Below are 22,559 nucleotides of genomic sequence, written 5' to 3' on the forward strand. Positions count from 1 at the left end.
ATGTAAATCTTTAAGGCAGGCAGACAGAGAGATGAAGAAAACACTGCAAAAACAGAAAAGTCTGTTATGGGCCCTTTTATTAGCAGTATTTCTTCCACTTCCTGACTGCTGCAGCTTGTTCCCAATTCAGATCCGAGTAAACGGCACCAATTGTTACGTTTCAGAATACTTTAAAAATGAAGACAAATACAGTTCTTTCTCTCTTTCAGTTGCTTTTATTAACTACAGTACACACGTGTGAGAACCTCATGGAAAGCACCAGGGAGACTCCCAGAACAAAGGAATAAACAAGCTTATATACTGGTGATATTGCTGACAATACAAAAACAGAGAAATGAACCAATTAGACCATTATACAGGGCAATTAATCAATCAAAGGTTTACCTGTAAACATAAGGCAATTCACATCATCATATCTCTAGGCAAGAAAGGAAAATCGGATGCATTTCCATATAAAGCACATTTCCTGCTTTCAGGCAGACTCTTGTTTTTCAGCATTTTCTCATTGCTCAGAGTTCATTCAAAGTTCACAGTACATAATACATTTTACTACATACAGACTGTCATATACTCAATTTCCTCAAACACATGCTTTGACTGTTCATATTCTACAGTATGGTTCCTGACCCCCTTACTCCATGGTAAAGCTGTAACTTCTTTAGCAAAAATGCACGACGCTGTCTGTTTTGATTATACTTCTGTAAAAAGACACTTGTTGAAATGTTTTAAGCTAACACCTGAAATGTATAGGAAAAAGTTTTGTGAGCATAGACGCAAGGCATATGAAAATGTATATGAATATGTGGCTGAACTGAACACTTATTTTCATAGCTGGGTGAGTGGATGTCAGGTCACCACTTTTGAACGGCTGGCAGACATTTGGTAAGGGAACAAGCCCTTAGCACTTTGCCTGAGGACATGAGGATCTGGTTAGCTGATAGACAGTGTGCTATTTCAGAGGAATTGGGGAAGAAGGGAGATCTACACTTAGCAAGCAGGGCAGCCCTGCACAGGAAAGGGACCCCCAGTACTGCTCATGGGACTAAAGGAACCCATGGTGGGCAGCACAGACTGCTCCAACAGAATCTGTCAGTAGCAGGGCAAGCCACTAGTCCAGGTACATGTCCAGGAGTTAGGGTTAAATGTTTTCAATGCAACCAGTGGGGCCATGTAGCATACAGATGTCCATGGAGGCAAGGTGGGGAACCAAAGGTAAGGGAGCCAGTAAGTGGGGAAGACAAAATGCCAACAGTGGGTTGTCTTGAGACAACAGGGGTATGGAACTACCATCCTGCAGATGTCCTGAGAGGGAAGGATTTGGATGAGGCAGTACTATGTACTTATGCAGTTACATGCAGTGAGGCTAGGAGTCAAGCATGTGGGTCTGGTAGCCTGGGGGAGACCCAGACAGACTGCATACTTGCAGCCAGGACTGCTGAGGTGGTTACTTTAGGGAGTGAGCTACACTGTATCAGTGAGACACAGCTGCTTGTGGGTACTGATGTTCCCTTGGACAGGGTAACTGCAAAGGTAGAGGTGAGTAGTAGTATTTAGGCTGACAGTGAGGCACCGCTGTCAGAGGATGCCAGACTTCCTGTGGAAGGGGAGCTGGGAAGGGTTACAAGGAGAGACTTGAGACAAGCTCAGCTCTCAGACCCTACATTGCAAGGGCTGAGGCAGGTAGCTAGGGAGGCACCTGATTCTCAAGGTAAGGGGGAATCTGTATACTGGAACACAGGGTTACTGTACAGAGAGTGAACCCCTGAGGGAGGGTTAGAAGGTGAGAGAGTACAGCAGTTGGTAGTGCCTAGAGCTTACCATCTGGTGCTTCTAGCCATAACCCATGATATTCCCTTTCCAGGTCATATGGGCATAAAATGTACAAAGAGGCATGTTATGCAAAACTTCTATTGTCCTGGAATTTCCAGAGATGTAACATGGTACTGCAGGACCTGTGAGCAGTGCCAAAAGGTAGGCAAGGCAGGAGACAAGGTGAGAGCTCCTTTTATGCCTTTGCCTGTGATTGAGGAGCCATTTCAGAGGGTAGCTATGGATACTGTGGGTCCTCTGAGTACCCCAAGTTTCACAGGGAAAAAGTATATCCTAGTGATTGTAGATTATGTTACACGATACCCTGAGGCAGTGGCTTTGTCTTCCATTGAGGCCGAGAAGGTGGCAAATGCTTTGCTAGAGATTTTCAGCAGGGTAGGTTTCCCAAAGGAAATACTGTCTGACAGAGGTGCCAATTTTATGTCAGACCTTCTGGCTTGCCTGTGGAAATCCTGTGGGGTGAATCACATGAAGACCACCCCCTACCATCCCCAGACTAATGGTCTTGTTGAGAGGTTAAACTCTACAATCAAGTCCATGCTACGGGCATTTGCAGATCAGTTTAAGTGGGAGTGGGACAAATATTTGCCCCATCTGTTGTTTGCTTACAGAGAGGTTCCCCAGGAATCCACAGCTTTTTCACCCTTTGAGTTGCTGTATGGGAATAGGGTGAGGGGACCTCTCAATTTAATTCGAGATGAGTGGGAAAGTGAGTGTGAGTCTCACAAAGAGTCTCTTGTGGCATATGTCTTGAACCTCAGGACAAGGCTCAGGGAACTCATAGGCCTGGCCAAGGAGAACCTGGCAGAAGCCCAACAACAGAAAAAGGTGTGGTATGACAGGAATGCTCGAGCTAGAGAGTATGCTGTAGGACAGCAGGTGATGGTTCTCATTCCTGTCAGACACAACAAGTTGCAAGCAGCTTGGGAGGGACCCTACAAGGTGGTAAGAAAGGTAAGTGATGTTAACTACATGGTGGAACTGTTAGGCAGAAGGCAGAGGCACAAATTGTACCATGTTAACATGATGAAACCTTACCATGATAGAGATGCCCTTGTGCTGAGCATTTGCAGTGGATTGCAGGAGAAGTCTAAGAGAGATCTTGTGACTGATCTCCTCAGTGAGGCTCGGGCTGACACCTCGGTGGAAGGGGTAGCAATGTCCCAGCAGCAATATCCTACCCAGGTTCGAGAAATCCAAGCAGTGTTGCAAGAGTTTGGGGGCATGTTCACCGGGAAACCAGGGAGCACCCACCTGGTGCAACACCAGGTGGATACAGAACCCCAAAGGCCTATCAGGCAGGCCCCTTATAGGGTGCCTGAGAGAGTCAAACAGATTCTGAGGGAAGACGTACAGGAGATGTTGGAACTAGGGGTGATTCAGGAGTCCCTGGGCCTCCCCAGTGGTACTGGTGCCAAAGAAGGATGGCAGCACCAGGTTCTGTGTGGATTACAGGAAATTAAATAGTCACACAGAGGCAGATGCTTACCCCATGCCTAGGACAGATGATGCCCTAGAGCAGCTGGGTGGGGCTAAGTATCTTACAACCACTGATCTTACCAAGGGTTACTGGCAGGTGCCTTTGAGTCCCAGTGCTAGAGAGAAGTCAGCCTTTGTGACTCCATTTGGCTTGTATGAGTTCACAAAGATGCCCTTTGGGATGAAGAATGCCCCAGCAACTTTCCAGAGGCTGGTAGATCATATCTTAGCAGGAGCAGGAGGGTTTGCTTTTGCTTACATTGATGATATTGCTATCTACAACCTTTCCTGGCAAGAGCACCTTCAGCATTTCAGGGAGGTGCTGGGCAGACTACAGAGGACAAGGTTGACCATTAAGCCAAGCAAATGTCAGGTCGGTATGGCAGAGGTCTCCTACCTAGGAAATAGAGTAGGGAGTGGTAGAATAAGGCCAGAACCTGCCAAAGTGGAAGCCATTCAGGCATGGCCTGCACCTGTTACCAAAAAGCAGGTGAGGGCATTCTTAGGGACAGCAGGGTACTACAGAAAGTTTGTTCCCAATTATATTACCATAGCTGCTCCCCTCACAAACCTGATAAGGAAGAACAGGCCAGATAAGGTAGTGTGGACCCCATCATGTCAGCAGGCATTTCAGGCTTAAGGAAGCTTTTGGAGGACCCCCTGTGTTAGCCAGTCCAGACTATAGCAAATAATTTGTTGTGCAGGTGGATGTTTCAAATTATGGGGTGGGGGGTTGTACTTAGCCAGATTTCTTCAGAGGGAGAAGAGCAACCGGTGGTTTATCTCAGTCATAGGCTCCAACCCAGGGAGGATTTCTATGCAGCAGTAGAAAAGGAATGTCTATCCATAGTGTGGGCACTACAAAAACTTCAGCCTTATCTGTATGGAAGAAAATTCACTGTGATGACAGATCATAACCCTCTAACATGGTTAAACAGAGCCAATCAGCAAAATGCCAAGTTGCTAAGATGGAGCCTGGGGTTGCAAGCATATGATATGTCAATGCAGCACCGCAGTGGGAGTAGCAATGCCAATACAGATGGGCTCTCAAGACAGGGAATGGGGTGAGGTACACCCAGATAGACCTGACACTCTCAAGCAATGTTTCTCAAGGGGCACTTGAAAAACTTGCTTGAGTTCCCAGGGGGGAGAGATGTGAAGACTGGAGGAAGATGGGTGAAGGCTGCCAGCCTAGTCAAATAGAATTTGATACATAATTCTATCAATTGTATAAATAAATGTAAAATACAGGCTTGTGTTTTTAAATGAAAGAAAACACTGTAAAATGTGAACTTCAAGATTGTTGCAACATTGTCATATGCTGTAAGAAAAACCAAGCCAAGCATTTCAAATGTGTCTTTTGAAGTTGAAAAGATCTTATGAATCTCTTTGATGTGTTACAAGTCAGTTCCAGTGAGTCTGAATGTAGGTTTCATGCCCATTGTTGTAAGGTTAAAGTTAAGGGTCAGAATTTACATGTGGAAGGTGCTTTATTGCTCTGGTTTCTGTTTGAGTGTATATGTGAAATGCCTTTTATTGTTGTAGTCTCCTGAGCAGGTGTTAGCTTGCTAAATAATGCAGTTTGTGGCCTGGGAACTGCAGACTAAGTGTCAAAATTATTTAATTTGGGAGGGCCTTTGAGAGCTGTGGGTTAGTGTTTAAAAACTATTGTTGAGTGAGAGAAAAAAAAAGCATTTTGATCTTGGATATCTAACCCAGCACTGCTTATGCTTTATGTATGTAAGTAGGATTATGGCACTGTGATTTCTCTTAGGAATAGTTAAACTTAGAAGAAAGTTAGACTAAGTATTTTTCTTTGAGATCAGATCTTTCCTACGATATTGTTTTAAGTTTCTGTGTGATCTCTGAACTTGAGTAATATTGTACTGTAGTAGTTTTGTTTTGTGTTTTAATTATTTATTATTAAATATTTTAAAACCATTACATGTAGCTAGTTTATGTAGAGATAATTTAACCTCTAAAGTACATTACATATTTACAGATTTTACTGTCTACGTCACTCCAAATTAAGCCTTGACTGTTTAGTCATACTACCATTGGATTATAATATTGCACAGTAATAATTGGACACTCTTTTAAGGGCCTTTTAGTAGCTGATATATATTAGCTGTGTGGTGGCAGGAATTACTACTGTATGGTCTGGTTAATAGGGGCACAGCTAGAGAACCTGTGCCAGTCTGTGTGATTCTATAACCTTTTCTCAAAGTGTGCATGTGTGTGTGTTGTGTCAGCTACTTGGGCAGGGACACAAAGCACTGGTTGGACAGAGAGGGTACTGGAGGTTTTAGCTTGCCCAGCTAGGCTGAGAACTGGACCCTATAGCTGTGCCAGTGGGGAGTCTTATTGGGGACCTGGTGAGCAAGGGAGCAACCAGCCCCAGACTGACTGTGATCTCTGTGTGCACTTAAGGGAAATTGTACTTTAATGTGTGTATTAGTTATCCTTTCCTCTTTTAGGAGACAACCTCCCTGGTGTTAGTGGTGATGATTGAGACTCCTTGATTGCTAGGCCAGGGCACGGGCATCACAAGGACATTATTTCATTTTTAAATTCTGGATACCAGAGATTTTGGGGTTACAAGAGGGTTCCTTTTATGGTATAGAAAAAGCTCTTAGAGCTATAGGGAAGCTGGCACCAACTTCATCCTCATCTCCACCAAAATCCATAATGATAAAATTTCTATCTTATACAGATAAAAAACTTGTTCTCAAAACTGCCTGGAGGAAAGCCCCTCTGAAGTTTAAGCAAAATCCAATCAGATTTGATAACGACTACTTCTCCAAACTAATGGACATAAGATAGAAATGCTGGTCATTTGTTAAACTGTTAAAACAAAATAATATCAAAGCTCAAATAATTTACCCAGTTAGAATTAAAATCCACCTATCCAATGAAGTAAGACCTTTAACATTCTAGAGGAAATATCTTATTTCACCAAAAATAATAACTTAATTCTGATCCCTGAGGATATGGACTGGTCATCACCTTCTTTGAAAAGATCTTTGGATAAAAACTCCTAGACAGACTTAAAAAAAGAAGAAACAAATGACTGAACCGTCTGCTGTTAATAATGGAAAGCCTCTTAAAGCATCTACTTTCAAATAAATTAGCTTTTTGCTAAATATATTAATGATTTTCTTCTATTTATTTAACTTACTTCCTAATTTCACCATTTCTAAACAAGCACAAGTATTTTTTTTCTTTTTGCATTTATATCCAGGTGATACTGCTTGTAAGATTAACCATCTTTATCAAACACCATATATAGATATTTTCTTCTCATTTACAAAGATAATTTGTATCTCCTTTCTTCATAGTAGAATAGCTTAATAAACTTAACTTTGGTTAGTTGTGTTGTCTTTTTGTAAATATGTCTGGTTTTCTGTGGTTTGCCATGCCCTGATAAAGCTATGATTTTTAAGGGTTTTTTTTGGTGATTGGTTTGCATTGTTTTTGTTTTATAGTCAGCTTTTGTTTTCATTGTTGTGTCTTGCCTTGTCATTTCATTGAGGAAGGGCTTTTGCTTTGATTGGGAAGTTTGTAATGATTTTGGGTGTCAACACATTCTGACAGTTGCAGGGTTTCATCGTGTTTGTTTGGCCGATTTTTTAACTCCCCTTCATGGTTTTAGTTGACAGATCTTTTTTTTTTTTCTTTCAGATACTTGCTTTTGAGCCTGAGGTAATGCTTTTATTTACCTTGAGATGCTCCGCATAATGCTGTAATGCTCACTCTCTCTGTATCTATGGAGTTCATTATTCAATACTTTGTGGTTGTGCTTTTCAGAAAGTGGTAGGTTCTATTTTTTTGGTGCACTTCCTGTATTAGCTAGTCCAATTCAAGTTATCCTCCCTTAATAGCTCCACAGACAATCTAATGCAGTTTTTCAAGTGTTTTACTGGTATGTGCAAATTGCATGTTCTCTATATTCTTTTTTTGATGGCATGATTGTATGTAGTTGCCAGAAATGTATGACGTTTTTATTTCTTATTATTCCGCCCATTGTTTCTTGTGTGATAAATTAGTCATCCACCCCAGACTGTTGCAGAAAATCATGTACTTTTACACATTGTTTATCATCTTCATTATTATATTTATTATAGTTCTCATGATGGTCTTAATTGTATTACAGCAGCTCATTATTTTAACTTGATAAGGCTGGTCACTGGCATGAACACTTTAGACTGAAATGTATAGCTGAGATGCATATAGCCTATATGTTAAGACATTAATGTCAGAATATAGAAAGTTGTACGTTTCTCGAGTCGTAGATATTTGGTTGAAAAAAAAAGTTTTTCTTAGCAGTATAATATCAATGTGAAAGATTGTCTCTTGCTTTGAATCTATTTGGAGCTGTTCTCTCTTCTTTTGAGACTTCCAAGGTATTTGTTTTGTTCAGTTCTGCTTTACTTGCTTCTTATTTTACAGAATATGATGCTACTACTGTGTCTAATGTTATTATTTAACAGCTGATTAAGTTGTGTCTCCCTATAAGTGCTAGCTGATTGGTTGTATGCAATACTTATCACTGTAGTAAGTAAAGTATATGAGGTTTTGTCTATATTATGTACAAAGTCCTTTCAGCTTTTTCTGGGAAATTGATTTTATATATTGGATAGTTTGTCTTAGGGATGTCCTCTGATTGTTCATGTTCTATCTACTAACTATTAAGAGGATGCTCTTGGCTCTCATTTAGCCTAAAAGGAGAAATAATATTATGAAAATACTCTACTTCATTTCCCAGTGCTTTTATAACTTAGTGCTATGCATCCTATTGTTATATTGCTCCATATGGAGAGCAAGGTCATTGGTATATTGATTTTGTATACCTTTATTATGTTTGTAAAATGACAACTTTGGTTGCAATTTTATTAACCTCTCTATTAACACATGTGTTACAAACCCGGTGTTATGGAGTCTGGTGGAAAACTAAATAACCTGTAGTACTAACAGATTATTATTGTTTAGGGTATTATTATCTGTTTTTTTTCAGCAAATGTATTTACTTTTTTCAGACTTGTTTTGACAAATAAACATGCTGCTTCTTGGATGCATATTTAGTTTTAATTTCTCTCTCTCCCCTGGGGAGGGGTTATGGGTGAGTTTTTTTTCTATTATGTAAGCAATTATTTGCCTCCTGTGATAAGTCTGTATTAAATTATGTCTCTGAGCAAGAGATTTTCATGTTGGAATAAGAAAATGACACCTTTTTAAGGTGACTTTCTATAAATAGTTTATGTGTATCTTCAGACATTTATATACCTTAGTAGTTTTTACTTTAATGATATAGTGAGAATTTAACTGTTTTACTCTCTTTTCCTCGGGTTGTTTACCCGAGGTTTTCTGACTCAAGTGCTACTATAGGTTCTCTTCTAACAATGCTATTTTCAGTACTCATTCTGCAACATTTATATATTGAGCTTTTTTTAAAAAAAAGTGTGGAGGGTGAAATGGGAAAGAAGAAGGAGTGGAAGATAAAGGAGAATGGATGGAAAAGGGAGAGAGAAGGGGAAGTGGGGGAAAGGAGGAAGTAAAATAGAGAGTGAAGAGGAAAGGAATGAAACTATTTTTTCAAGTCATGTATGTTATTGAGTAATATGTTGTCCTGGGTCTCTATAACCTATATTTTTTCATTAAGATTATTTTAAGAATCCCATACAAATATTCTAGTGTGCTATTTCCCTCCCCCCATTTTTTCTCCATTGTATTAACTTGGGCATACTCATAATGTGATTAAACCATGTTTTGTTCTTATATAGATTACACCATTAGAGAAGCTAGTTATATCTAACATATTTTTTAAATATTTGTAATCAAAAATCAAACTACTCATTTGCTATTCTTAACCATTTGTTCTAGAATATTCTTAATGGGTGTTTCTAGTCCTATCACATCAGACTAAGGGCCAAATTTTCTTTAATCCTGTCATGTTAAATTTAATATTTGACATTCTTTTTTTATTTGTCTTGATCAAGCAGTTCCTTTAAACTTATTTAATTTACCTAGACTTTGTCTCCTATATGCGTGTATTATCTGTAGAGCTTAATTTGGCATAATTTGGTTAGTTATGAAGGGTAGTCTAAAGGATCATTGTTTATCCAATATACTAGGAATTTTGATAATTCCATGTTTGGTATTGACATTTTATACTCTTATTGTTAATATGTGTTTCATTATTTTTTTCAGTTCTTTTTCCTTATTAGGCCTGAATAAAAAAATCTTAAGTATAAATAGCATTATCTTTTTGCTTCATCTAATTTTTAGGTATTTATACATTGCCATGTTTAGGGGAGAGAGTCACTGAGATTTGGTAATAATTATTAATAGCAACTTTATAAACCAATTTATATTCACCTATGGAATTAACTTTATTATCTTTAAACAGTAATTGCTTAAATAATCCAAGGAAAAGGTTGACTTTATTAAGATATCTGAACATTAATAAAGTGCAAGTAGTTTTCCTACAAGAAAGCCACTTCAAAACATCTGAAAGAGACATTTGGAATCCTAGCAATTACTTAACACTTGCTTATTCCTCTTAGAAAACTAAGACTAGGAGGTGATGATCCTTTGGAAGAAAAATGTTATTAATCCCCAAATTATCTAAAAATATGAGGACCAAGAAGGACTCCTCTGTCTTGTTATCTTAAAATTTAATAATGTGGACACTTGTCAACCTCTATTGGTTTCCTAGCATGAGGGTAAACATTAGTAAAAACATCTAGATTTCATCACAAACACTTACAAAGGTAACTTAATACTACGTGGATATTTTAATTGCATCTTAGATTTTTCTGATACTACAAATAAGAGATCTCCTAGACTGACTTCCACTGCAAAACTCTTTAAAAATAGATTGAGTCACTTATTTGATACTTTCAATATAAAGGATACCAATTCAAAAGTTTTATCATCAAGATCATAGATTTGGCAGCCAAACAAGAATAGATAGAAGTTTAGCTTTTCATGACCTATCTTTGAAAGTTTCACATTTTACCATATACCACTGCCCTATATCTAACCATGATTCCCTTATACTCAGGTTTCAAACTGACATTAAAAGGCTGACATCCATAACTAGAATTCCATCTTATATAACAAAAATTAGTGACTTCAAATATTGGCTTAGCACAGAATAACAATTTTTTTCTTAAAAGAAATTTACACCAGATGTTAATATAGTCATGATTTCAGATGCTCTAAAAGCTTATATTGATGATACAGTTCTCTCATGATTCAAAAATAAACTCAAAGAATGGGATTTGGAATTACAAAACATCCAATCTCAACTTCTATTAGCAAAATCTAGTGTTTCCAGGAATACCACTGATGATAAAAATAACTCTTATGCTTTATTGCCCAAACATTTGCATAACTTTTCAAAGAGGGTTAAAATGCATTCTAAGTCTAATAATATTGTTAAATTAATATATGAAGGCACAAAAAAGGAAGTATCTGACATTGGAGACATTCTTGATGCTTATAAATATTATTATAAAGACCATAATAAACCTGTTAATACAGAAGCCAGTCTTTCAAATGTAGATCTATCTTTTCTTAATATTAAAAAAAATCCAGAAAAAATAAAAATAGATCTGCAATCACAAATTTCATATAAAGAAGTTTCAGACAAAATAAAAAAATTAAACCTAGCAAAGCACCAGGAATGGATGATATAATTAAAGAAATATATAAACTTTTTCCTTTATTCATCACTTTCTTTTTTAACAAAACTTTAATTGAAATTCAGTCAAGAGGTAACATTCCACCTTCTTGAAGATATTTGTTTATTATCCCCATTCCAAACAATACCAATGATCTTCAATACTGTAGTTCTTACATACCTATTTCTCTTATAAATAATGATTACAAGATTTTATGTCCATTTTTGCTGATAGAATAAAAGTCCCACTCTCCCATATAATTAACAAAGATCAATCAAGATTTATATATACTCATGATATTAGAAGAATATTAACTCTTATTGAATATTTGAATAGAGTAATGAAGAAGCTTTGATAATTGGCTTGTATATTGAAAAGGCGTTTGATTCTTTAAACTGGGATTTTTAATTTAAAATCCTAAACCTTTCTGATTTTCCTCCTTCCTTCATTTCTCTCTTAAAAAACAAAACATATATATATATATATATATATATATGTTAAATAAAAAGAAAAATACACAAATTGGTAAAGACCACTTTATTGGGGAACAAGTAAACTCTCTTGGTTATCTAGGTATTGTATTATGTAGTATCATAGAGAACACAATAACAACTAATTATAATAATATTTTCTACACAATTAATTCAAATAGATAAGTGGAATAAATTATTCCTCCCCTTTGAGGATAGTCTCAAATTAATAAAAATTATTCTTATTCGTAAAGTATTGTATATAGCCCAAGCTTTCTTTATGCCTCCTGAAAATCATTTAATTACAAAAATAAATAATGTTTTATTAAACTTTTACTTATCTCCCAATAGAAATAGAATTGCTACATCATATCAGAGCATGGAATCAGGGAGAGTTAAATTTTCTTGATATCGAAACTTATATCAAAGCCTCAGTATTTAAAGTAATTTTAAATTAGGTAGATCCAAGTTATACCTCTAATTGGAAATCTTTACATTTAGCCATTTTACTAAATGAAAATATTCCTTTAACCAACCTTTCTTTTAATGATTACTAAATTCTGTTTTTTCTCTGTTTCATCTTGCAATATAATATCTCTAAACCTACAAAATTTAATTCTATAAACTTTATCTTTAATAACTTTAGAAAATTCATTAATGTTAATGTTGATATTAAAATTTGGTTCAAGCTATTAATACCTTTCAATATCACAAATAATTTTTAATAAAACACATTTATTTCATGGGAAGCCAAAAATTTCATTTGTTGGCAACAATGCATTAAAGATCATAACATATTAGATAGCCAGTATAATATGAAAAACTTTGACTTATTTTGGACAATTTTATTTATTTTCAAGGTGAATATTATAAACAGCTGGATGGGCTAGCAATGGGCACAGCATGCACCCAAAGTTTTGCTAATTTGAAACTCCTTTATTGGGAGACACATTTTGTGTTTACCAGTGATTTTATTCAAAAATATTTGTGCCTATTACTGTTATTTGGATGACATTTTTGTGTTGTGGGGATGATACATCTGAGTCAACAACAATTTTTATGCAATTTTTACACTCTACTACCAGAGTCCTGTCATTTACCAGTTCAGTTGACACTGAGTCTATTGTATACCTAGATGTACTTATTTCTAAAGATACAGAAAAAAGTGAATATGTGTCTCAAATACACAGAAAGGAATAATTTTCAAATTCTTACTTACACTTCAAAAATAACCACCCTTTCCCCAAAAAAGAATATTGTGAAGGGTCAAATGGTGAAGGCAGCCTGGATGACTTCTAATTAATGGGTTCTGAGTAAGGAATTAGAATTTATTGAGACCTCATTTTTGGCTCAAGATTACCCAAACTTCTTATTGATAACATCAAGAAGGAAATTATGGATGGTTTGGGATTTAAATATTACCCCTTGATTATGGGTTAAGCCTATTGCCAACAACAATATTAATGCTATGACAGCTGACATTCAGGAAACCTTGGAAATAGGGGTAACACAAGATGTTTACCCTTTAGGCAAATGAACTTCTAGAACCAAGGATATATATATATATATATATATATATATATATATATATATATATATATATATATATATATATATATACTGTGTGTTAGAGTATAATCAAGATTCTTTCCGAATCAAAACAATTATTCTTAAGTTCTGGAATATGTTTGGCATGATGCCCAGTACTGTCTCAATTTTTCAATATTCCTTTAAGGTTAGTTATAGGAGAGGTGCCAAACTTAAGAACTTGTTTGAGAATGCATCACAAGTTAATAACTTCACACCACACAAAAATAAGGGTACTTTCAGATGTGGCAGTTGTGCACAGTGTTGGATGGTGGTCAATAACATTGAGTTATTTTTACCAAGCTTGGATACGTTTATTCCTACTGATGGACACCATAATTGTGCCTCTAAAACAATAGTATACATGGCATATTGTACCATCTGTTATGCATTCTATATAGGCAAGACTGAGAGATGTCTTAGAGAATATATCAGCACTTATATGATCTAAACAGGGGCAAAGACACCAATGCCCTGTATAGACATTGTTTAGTTTGTCCCTCAGCCAAATTTAATTCTGGGTGATACAGCAAGTTCACATTCCAGAAAGGGGTGGTGATTGGGAAACCAGGTTGGAATATCAAGAGATGATATGGCAAATGTGTTTTGATGCCTGTGTAAACCCTGGTTTAAATGGCCAACTTTCTATATTTCCTGCCTTGAAACTGAAAGCAAACATTTTATAGCATCTTTATTGTCTTGTTTAGGAGATTCTATACACTTTTGTAAATATTATTTGTGTACATACATTTTTGTAAATATTTGTAAATACTTTTACCAAATTGTGTTGTGCATGTGTGTGTATATATGATAAACAAGAGTATACAAGTTTCTGTGATGTTGTTGTTGTTTCTGTGATGTTTCTTTAAATTTTCAAACATTGTGTAATTAACTTACAGCCACTCACTTTCAGGTGTTGATTATTTTAAAAGTTGGTTTGTAACAATACACCATTCTGATGAAGTTTTCATGGGTGAAACAAAAGTGCTTATTTGGTGTGGATATTTTGTACTAAACTTTATACCATAATGGTTTGGCTTGGCTTTGTCTTTGCCTACAGGTGTATGGACCTTTACTGGCTTTCTTTTCTGCACTGCTGCAGAGTTTTGGCATTTGTATTATTTACAACATTTTCCTGTGGTTACTAGTATTTTGCTGCTTTTTTTGGGATGGCAGAAAAAAAGTTCAAGGGAGTACACCTGTGAATTCAAGAGAGAGATCCCTGCTTGGGGAACTCACTAGACTTATTTCCTTGTTTTCTCAAACAGATTGCACTGAAGGAGACTTGGATTCTAGCATTCCCTGTTACCAGCCAGGACAGTGGCACTGTGAACCACTTCCTGTGGGGAAGGGGGAAGTGCAGCTAGTACTACGGGGCCTTTGGGACATGTAACTAACTCTGAAACTGTTGCAGGCTGTTTGCAGCCTGAGAAAAATGGCTTCTTTTAGTAAATATGACAACGTGGACATTAATGCGTGGCTAAAGACTACTGACTTTATTTCTAGCAACAACGGACATTCTAAAGCTATTACAGGTAGCACTTTCATACCAAGGTATGATAAATGAGTTAAAAGACTGCCTTAATATATACAAGTCACTTACTTTGGACAATTGTTTTTAGGTGAATGTGTTTTGCATAATTGAGTTCCAAGGGGCTTGCTTTTGAGCAAGTTCCCTGACAATGTAATAGCAGGTTCTGTTTTGTTTAACGAAATTATAAACATTTTAAATGAAGGTGGGTTGGCTACTATGCTTTTATTAATTAATGACAATATGACAATGAGAACCATTTAAAAATTTTACACCATAAAATACTGGATTTAAATGCACAGATTCAAAAGGATTTACTTTTTACTGTGAAGTAATACAAGAGTAAATATGTATATAGTTTTTGTGAGGTGAAAAAAATTGCGGTTAAAAACAAGAAAATGAAGGAATCTAAACTATTAAGAGATGAGAAAGAATATGCTGAAAACAGAGCATACACTATGTTCTTACTTAAAAAGAACACTTTTTCAAGTGAGTTAAATACTGTGCAAAGCATTACCAGTGATGATGGGGGGGATTGTTGAAGGCACTGAGGGACAGACAGGTATCCCTTTAGAGAGACCTCCTCTGAGGAGATCCCCCAGAATTCAGAATTTAGACACACATTCTTTCTATGCACAGGCAACATGCAATTGGCAGCCACACTGGAAACACAAAGGGAAGGGGAACAAAAAGAAATGGAATTAGGTTACACTCGTATACCTGTTAGTTCAGGTTATAACTACAAACAGAAATGGTTGTGTGTATTCATTTAACAACTTTCATGATTTTAATTATGCTGGTTTAGCTTTGGAAGAGTCTTATTTCAAGTTATTTCAAAAGGGCTTTACCTTTGTCCCTGCTAGAAAAGGGAAATTGACTGAGACTTTACTTGATAACAAGCTATTCATTAGGAATTTAAATTTGAAAGAACTTTACAAAGACCATGATATTTCACCTTCCTTTTAGACCCTGGACACTATGACTGTGGTTTCCAGAAAGAGTACGTTTAACCCACCCCTGCACCCAGTGTTGTCCAATTTTGATGTTTTACTTGAGAATGAGTTGAAACATTTTTTTCAAATCTAAAAGATGGTCATGTGACAAATTAAGTCAGGAAGAAAGGGATGTTTTATATATGTTAAGTCACAACAAAGAGCTAAGGATTATGAAGCCAGACAAAGGGGGTGAGGTGCTGTTAATGACGCATTGGAGCTGTATGGGGAAAATGTTAGATATCTTTACCAAAAAAGGTAGATATTGTCAGGACTCTAAGAATGAGATTGAAATAGTGTACAAAAAGATAGGTATTATTTTGGAAGATAATCTCTTGCAAGGTATGATTGATACAAAATTGCACAATTTCCTATGAGTAAAAAGACCGGTTATTCCAGAAATCTTTGGAATCCCCAAGGTCCATAAGAACTTGCAGAACCCCACACTAACGCCAATTGTAGCATCAGCTGGCTCAAAAACACAACCCTTGTCCATGTCTATTGACTCTAAGCTAAAGCCATTTTATGGACTACACCAACACATCATAATAGATTCTTGAGATTTCCTGACTAAGTTAGGGCAGGTTCCCTTTGATGCCAGCTATATTTTCATGACCATAGATGTTTAAGATCTTTTCTCAGTTATACCCCACCAAACAGGTTTAACCTGTTTTGAAGAAGTTTTGACTGAGTTGGATTTTTTGAATGCCAACGACTTTATGCTGACTTTGGAAAACATGGAACTTATTTTGGACAACAATTTTATCTATTTTCATGGTGAATATTATAAACAACTGGATGGGGTAGCAATGGGTGCAGCATGTACCCCAATATTTGCTAATTTGGTACTCCTTTATTGGGAGACCCATTTTGTGTTTACCAGTGATTTTTTCAAAATATTCATGCTTATTACCATTATTTGGATGACATTTTTGTATTGTGGGATGGTACATCTGAGTCAACAATTTTTATGTAATTTTTACACTCCACTACCAGTTTCCTGTCCTTTACCAGTTCAGTTGACACTGAGTCTATTGCATACCTAGATGTACTTATTTCTAAAGATACAGAAAAAAGTGAATATGTGTCTCAAATACACAGAAAATAATACTTTTCAAATTCGTACTTACGCTTCAAAAGTAACCACCTCCTCCCCCCAAAAAAGAATATCATGAAGGGTCAAATGGTGAGGGCAGCCCGGATGACTTCTAATGAATGGGTTCTGAGTAGGGAATTAGAATTTATTGAGAGCTTATTTTTGGCTCAAGATTATCCCAAACTTCTTATTGATAACATCAAGAAGGAAATTATGGATGATTTGGGATTTAAATATTACCCCTTGATTAGAGGTAAGCCTATTGCCAACAACAATATTACTGCTATGACAGCTGACATTCAGGAGACCTTGGAAATAGGGGTAACACAGGATGTTTACCCTTTAGGCAAAGGAACATCTGGAACCAAGGATATATACTGTGTGTTAGGGTATAATCAAGAATCTTTCCAAATCAAAGAAATTATTCTTAAGTTCTGGAATACGTTTGGCATGATGCCCAATACTCTCTCAGATTTTCAATATTCCTTTAAGGTTAGTTATAGGAGAGGTGCCAACCTTAAGAACTTGTTTGATAATGTATCACGAGTTAATAACTTCACACTGCACAAAAATAAGGGTACTTTCAGATGTGGCAGTTGTGCACAGTGTTGGTTGGTGGTCAATAACATTGAGTTATTTTTACCAAGCTTGGATAAGTTTATTGTTACTGATGGACACCATAATTGTGCCTCTAAAAGAATAGTATACATGGCATATTGTACCATCTGTTATGCATTCTATATAGGCAAGACTCAGACATGTCTTAGACAGAGACTGTATGAGCACTTATATGATCTAAACAGGAGCAAAGACACCAATGCCCTGTACAGACATCATTTAGTTTGTCCCTCAGCCAAATTTAAATTCTGGGTGATACAACAAATTCAGATTCCAGAAAGGGGTGGTGATTGGGAAACTAGGTTGGAATATCAAGAGATGATATGGCAAATATTTTTTGATGCATGTGTAAACCCTGGTTTAAATGACCACCTTTCTATAGTTCCTGCCTTGAAACTGAAAGCAAATATTGTATAACATCTTTGTTGTCTTGTTTAGAAGATTTTATACACTTTTGTAAATAATATTTATGTACATACATTTTTGTAAATATTTGTAAATACTTTTACTAAATCGTGTTGTGCATATGTGTGTGTATATATGTTAAACAAGAGTGTACACGTTTCTGTGATGTTTCTTTAACTTTTCAAACATAGTGTAATTAACTTACAGCCACTCCCATTCAGGTTTTGATTATTTTAACACTTTGTTGTGACAATACACCATTCTGATGAAGTTTCTGTGGGTGAAACAAAAGCGCTTATTTGGTGTGGATATTTTGTATTAAACTTTATACCATATTGGTTTGGCTTTGCTTTGTCTTTGCCTACAGGTGTGTGGACCTTTACTGGCTTTCTTTTCTGTATTGTTATAGAACATCATGTTACAGGTGGTAGTAGATCTATTTTAAACATATGCATGCTGATATATGGTTTCAAGTCCCAACCTATCCAGTTCTGACAATAGCCTATTCAATATTACCTTGCCATTATTTTTCCACAGCATGAAAGTATTCTTAAGGGTCTATATGACTCTGACTTTGTCCTTCTCTAATTTGCCTTAAAAACTCATGTCTTCAATCTTGAGGAATCTCCCCATATTTATATGACCTTGTAAATATTAGATATAATGGCACTGTAAGTTCTTGCTGAATTTTTCTCAGGTCAATATTACTAATTCTGTCTCCTCCCTGTGCTTTGCTTGGATCGAGTTAGTGCAGTTCTTTTTCAATATAATGTAATTTGATTCCACTATCTAGGGTTATCTAGATGTCACTAACATGACTCCTCACCCACTTTGTGGAGCCGAACTATTTTGCATAAGATTTTGTAAATATATCTATAATCTGTTGTGTGTGAGAATAAATTGTAGAATTTGCTCACAAGTTTTCAATTTGTATGTATCTATAAAAAGGTTTCCTATTACACTCAATATCTTTATATAAATTTTCTTCAAATTTTTCTTCATCTCTTCTCACACTATACTTAATTTGTTTGTAAGGTGTAGTTTGACTTCTCTTCCATTTCTGATATTTTTTGTCTGTCACCTTAATCAGATATCTAGTTCTTATTGAAATATATCCCCCTGATGTTGTATAATTAGATCATGATGTTAAACATTTTTTTTTATTTTTTGCACTCAAAGAATTTCTCTTTCAAAACTATCTTTCTACCTCTCTGGTTTTTGAGCAATCTTCCAAACCTTGAATACCTGGGGGATTCTGTGATTTGCAGCCCTGATGTTCCTAGTGTATCAGCATCAGTGCTGCAGATCACAGCACTGATATATCAGCATCAGTGCTGTGATCTGCAGCACTGATGTTGATACACTAGGAACTTTTTTGTTTGATGATTCTTTCAACATTATATTGTGACTCTCATTTTTAACAATCTCTTTTGGAAATATCTATTGGAGACACCTTTTTGGTATATCTCAGTATTGATGAAAACATCACAAAGGCATTCACTGTATTTTACATATTCACTTTGCGATAAATTCATCTTGAAAAGTTGTCTCCTATTCCCTGTAAAACGTTGTCTATGTGCAGTATGAATAACAAATGATCTCGGCTGGTCACACGGCATCAAAACAATTCATCATCATCATCATCATCATCATCATCATCATCACTCCCCTTTTTCCAGATTTCTACATGGAGGTGGGGTGTTTCATCAATTGTTGCCATCTCTCTTCATTTACTCTCCTACCTTCTCCAACAGTCATGCCAGACTGTTTCAGGTGCACTCCATCCATCACTTTGCTGGACGCCCTCATTTTGTCTTGCCTTCTTCCTGTCTGTCCCAAGTCTTCTCTGCCTGATTGCCTTTTACTTTCTTGCACATGTGCCCAAACTACAACAATAGGTTCCCTTTGCCCTTATCTGCAATTGGAGCTACTTGGGCTTTTGCTCTGATGTCCTGATTTCTTAGTCTGTCCCATAGTTTGCATACTACAGCCCATCTCAGGCACTTCATCTCCATCACCTGTAGCTTCCTTTACTGTTCTCCTTACACTACCCGGGTTTCTGTACCATTCTGCAGTACTGGTCGCACCATTGTTTTGTGCACCTTACTTTTCAGCTTCTGTTACATTCTTCTGTCATGTACTACCCCTGACACTCCGTGCCAGTTGGCTGAAACTCCTCTGATTCTAGCTTTTACCATCTCATTCAGGATTTCCTTCTCATAAACCACACCTCACAGGTACTTGAAGCTGCTAATCTTTTTCCAGTAATTCCCCTTCTATCTGAATTGTCAGCTTCTTCTAATTTCCCCAGTTTGCTACTACTACAACTGTCTAATTGGTACTCAGTTTCATCTCATGTATCTTTGGTATTGCATTTCATTCCCATATCCTTTCCTGAAGTTCTTGCTCAGAATCTGCTTGTAATGTATCAGAACAGTCAACTCAAGGTAATTCTCACAATGTTGAGTTGTCATTGTCCACTTGTTTCAGAGTTGACACTTTGCACATTGATCATAATAAAATCTCTGCCTCAGTTGATTCAGTCTAAAGTCTTTTTTTAACCTAGATTTGATCCTTAGCAGTTAGTAAAGATGTAGATATAGAGATTCTCCCTTTTAATCTCTAACTCTTCTTTAACTGATTGTGCAGAGACAAATACCTTGCAATAGAGTATTTTTGTATGCAAATAAAGCTAAATGGCAATCAATATTACATAGCTTGCCATTACCAATGCCATAAACTTCTGCATGAAGCTATTTACAGTCTATGTTGCCCTGAAAATCAGACCATTAGCTTTAATAAAATCATCTAAGGCCAGCTTCGAAAGAAAAATTGCACAAGATGCTAAAGATAGTCACAAGGCCTTCTTTGGTTATGTCAGGAACCTGGGTGGCAACTCCCAGATATGCTCTGAGTTAGTTCAAAATGACAAAAAATACACTGAACCCACAGACATTGCCAACATCCTGGCAGACAGGTTCAGTGCAAACTTCTCCTCCCCCTCCCCCCCCAAAAGAGCAAATGTCTATCCCAACAGAGTGTAGCCTCCCTGACATCACAGATGCACAGGTGAGAGCTGCCCTCTCCAAAGCAAAAAACACAGCATCAATTGGACAGGACGGTGTCCCGGGCTGCATCTTACATGAACTCCAAGAAGAACTGAACCCTCACATAAAGTCACTGTTCAATCTCAGCCTTACTACAGGATATGTACCCAAGGAATGGCGTACAGAAACAGTGGTCCAACTCCACAAAGGTGGTGCCACAACAGACCCCGGAAACTATCGCCCTATAAGCCTGACTAGCCTGGTCTGCAAAGCAATGGAGCGTATCATCATGAAACTCGTAAACAAAGACATTGGGAACCTCCAAACACTGGATCCTACCCAATTTGGCTTTGTTAAGGGCAGATCTTGCCTCTTGAACCTGGTTGACTTCTTTGAAACAGTCACCGAGGCCATAGATGAAGGGAAAGTAGTCCACACAGCCTACCTGGACCTCGCAAAAGCCTTCGACACAATACCCCACTCGGGCATCATAAATAAGCTCACCAGCTTAAATATCAACCCCTATGTCACAAGATGAGTTGCGAACTGGCTCAGGGATAGAACCCACATGGTCAGAATTGCAAGTGCCATGTCAGACTCTAAACCAGTTACAAGTGGCATCCCACAAGGCTCAGTCCTAGGACCTCTCCTGTTTGGTATATATTTCTCTGAGGTACAGGCTAACATGGGAGGACTATGGCTGACCAAGTTCGCAGATGACTGCAAACTGGGTGCCATAATCGACTCGCCGACTGACACAAGCATCCTCCAAAAGGGTCTCACAGAGATGGATAACTGGTGCCAGAGCCATGGCCTAAAGCTAAATGTCTAAAAGTGCATAGTCATCTCTTCTGGGAAAAACAAAGTGCCCACAAATTACCACATAGGTGGTAATCCATTAAGTACGGAAGAAGTAATTAGGGATTTGGGGACCCAAGTAGATAGCAATCTCTCCTTTTACAATCACATTGCCAAAGTGGTTAGAAAGACCTTCTATATAGCCCACCTTATCACGGAAGGGTTCACATCTAGATCAAGAGAGGTCATTGTGCCCCTCTACTCATCACTCATCAGCCCCATAATTGAATACAATGCCCCATTTGGGATGTACCTTACCCGACACCTTCAGCAACTGGAAATACCCCAAAAGTACCTCACCAAGAGGATCAAGGGACTCAAACAGATGCCCTACGCAGTTAGGCTAAAGAAACTCCAGCTCTACTCAGTTGCTTACTGCCTACTCAGAGGCGATCTGTGCCTGACGTATAAAGCCATGTCCAACCCAGAATTAATGGACATGCTCCACCTCAGGAAATCCAAATCCCTTAGAGATACACGCTCCAGGGACTTAAACCTCAGCACAGAAATAAATAGGACATGCTGGAGGGACAGATTCATATCCCAGAGGCTCCCCTCACTCTGGAACAAAATCCCAGTCCATGTTAGGCAGAGTCCCTCAATGACCCTCTTCAAGGGAAATTTTGATGAGTGGATGGGAGATCATAGGTTTACCCCTGGGATCACTTCTGTGTCCCTACTAGACAGAGGCACAGTAAACTAACCTCAAAAGGGCTATCTTCTGTGACCTACTATACAGAGGCACAGTCAACTAATCTAAAAGGGTGGCGAAAGCCAAACACACTCTGGCTAGGCTTATAAATGCCCTAGGGCAGATAGCCTAGTATCAACCTATGAACCTATGAATATAGTCAGGATTAAAGATATAATACAGCAACTCCCATGGTTCCAAAAATCTCTTGAATTCCATACTTGCATACTCTGGACCCATTATCTGATATTATCACTCTTGGAATTTCAT

The sequence above is a fragment of the Protopterus annectens genome, chromosome 7.part0 (assembly GCF_019279795.1).
Source record: "Protopterus annectens isolate FY-2018-M chromosome 7.part0, PAN1.0, whole genome shotgun sequence".
NCBI lineage: Eukaryota > Metazoa > Chordata > Ceratodontiformes > Protopteridae > Protopterus > Protopterus annectens.